Here is a 2,513-nt window from a genome sequence, read left to right on the forward strand (position 1 = left end):
TTATTTTTCCCTAAAGAGAATATGTTTTATATTTAGAGAAATAAAAGATAAATTGTCAGGAGTTGCTTTTGGAGAATGATCAGTAAGTCCTTTGTCAATGGTTGGATACTGATATCAGGGACCATCACCTCTTGCACACATTAATCTTCACACTTCCAACTCCTTTAACCGTAATTCAGCCTTTTTAGCTTCCATTTGAAGGATAGCCATTGATTTTTCACAATTCTTTTCATGACCATCAAAGAAAGTTCGGGCAATCCATCTTGGTACAGGATGCTTGAAACATTCCCAGTGTTCTGGGATATAGTCTTCTGGAATTTCTGCTAACTCAGCTTTACCAGTGAATACATTCACCAGTAAAGTTATGCCAATTGCTGCTGGAATCCCAGTCAACAAAATATAGAATCTCATTAATTTCAAAAAACAACTGCCATATAATCCAGAAGGCTTGATGATAAACAGTCTTTTCCCATGGTCTCCACTGTGTCTCAAAGGAGTGGCAATCTTAGGAAAGCCATGGGTGAGGAACACCCCACCCCAAATCTAATCGAGTGCCAAAGTGCCTGCGGGACAGAGCCGCCATAGCAGTGACCAAAGCTCACACTGCACATTGTTTTGTTGTGGGTTTTTTTGTTTTTTGTGGGTTTTTTTTGCCTTTTTATGGCCGTACTTGCGGCATATGGAAGTTCCCAGGCTAGGGGTTGAATCAGAACTGCAGATGCTTGGGATCTGAGCCATATCTGCAACCTACACCACAGCTCACAACAATCCCAGATCTTTAACCCACTGAGCAAGGCCAGGAATCAAATCTGCATCCTCATGGATACTAATTGGGTTCATAACCTGCTGAGTCACAATGGGAACTCCATCACAGTGAATTCTGCTAATCAGAGATTTATTTAACATTAGCTGATTTCAGAAAATTAGCAATATTGCTGAGTGTTAAAGAACTTTTAAACATTTATCTAGAGTGTGAAATTTGCTCAGTCAGGCCACTTTCCTCTTAATACTTGAAATTACTTGCACTCAGGGAATAGGACTGTGATTGGCGGTGTGGGGATAAGAGGACCCTGGGTTGGGAGGGGGTTTCTAGGCCTGGTGGAGAAAAGATGCAGAGGTAGCAATGACAGAGAGTGGAAGTGTGAAAAAGGAGGATGTTAATAACAAATTATCCAATTCCAAATAACTCCAAGGGCCTGTCCTTCTTCTATTTCTTCTTCCTCCCTCTTCATTGTTTGCTCTCCTGCTGAAAGGAACCAGGAAAGCTGGGACTAGGGTTAAGCAACATCATGGATGAACTTGGTTTTCTTTTTCCTTTCCTTTTTTTTTTTTGCCATTTTTTGGGCTGCTCCTGAAACATATGGAAGTTCCCAGGCTAGGGGTCGAATCGGAGCTGTAGCTACTGGCCAACGCCAGAGCCACAGCAACGGGGGATCTGAGCTGTGTCTGCAACCTACACCACAGCTCACAGCAATGCCGGATCCTTAACCCACTGAGCAAGGCCAGGGATCAAACCCACAACCTCATGGTTCCTAGTCGGATTCGTTAACCACTGCGCCACGACGGGAACTCCTCCTTTTCTTTTTTTTATGACCGCACCCATGGCATATGGAGGTTACCAGGGCAGGGATCAGATCTGAGCCGCAGCTGACCTACACCACAGTTGCAACCTCTGCCACCACTGCAGCAATGTCAGATCCTTTTAACCCACTGCATCAGGCAGAGGACCAAACCTGCACCACCACAGAGACAATACCAGATCCTTAACCAGTTGTGCCATAGCAGGAACTCCTGAACTTGGTTTTCACAAGCTAGTCTTAGAAGCTGAAAATGACCTAATATTGTGAGATCTAAACACGTTCCAAATTCCAAAGGACCTCCTTACAAGATAAATTGTTTGGGATATTATCTGTTCATGAGCTGAAAGTTTCCAATAATATCTAGTCATAAATCTTTACTGGTTACCTACTCTGAGCAGGAATTATTAGGTACTAAATTTACAGAAGAGAATAAGTGACATCTCCTCTGATCTCACAAAGCTTAATGATCATGTTTGTACTTAAAAAGTCATTCAAGTGCAGAAAATGAGTTGAAGGGAAATAAGATTCAAACCAGAAGACCAGACTGGAAACAGTTTGATTTTAAGAACTTGGTCCTTAATCTTTAATGAACATTTCTGAGGGGAAGGGCATTAACAAGACTGCTAATACAAGAATTTTGTATTTTCAGCAGAATTTGTATTTTTTTGTTTTTGTTTTTTTTCTTTTTAGGCCTGCACCCGCAGCACATGAGGGTTCCCAGACTAGGGGTCAAATCAGGGCTGTAGCCACTGGTCTACACCACAGCCACAGCAATGCCAGATCCAAGTTGTGTCTATGACTTACACCAGAGCTCACAGCAATGCTGGATCCTTAATCCACTGAGCAAGGCCAGGTATTGGACCTGCTTCCTCATGGATGCTATTCAGATTTGTTTCCACTGAGCCATAATAGGAATTCCAGAACCTTTTGATT

The 2,513-nt window shown here is 42.5% G+C and overlaps 1 pseudogene; it reads right to left on the bottom strand.

The window, feature by feature from the left end:
• On the bottom strand, window positions 1-2,051 carry LOC146407039 (NADH dehydrogenase [ubiquinone] 1 beta subcomplex subunit 5, mitochondrial pseudogene; annotated as a pseudogene).
• Between the last annotated feature and the right edge of the window lie 462 nt (window positions 2,052-2,513).

This window comes from Sus scrofa, chromosome 1, assembly GCF_054392235.1.
Source record: "Sus scrofa isolate SSC_HxYL_T2T_F1_AM1 chromosome 1, Sscrofa_HxYL_maternal_Yorkshire_Landrace_v2.0, whole genome shotgun sequence".
Lineage (NCBI taxonomy): Eukaryota > Metazoa > Chordata > Mammalia > Artiodactyla > Suidae > Sus > Sus scrofa.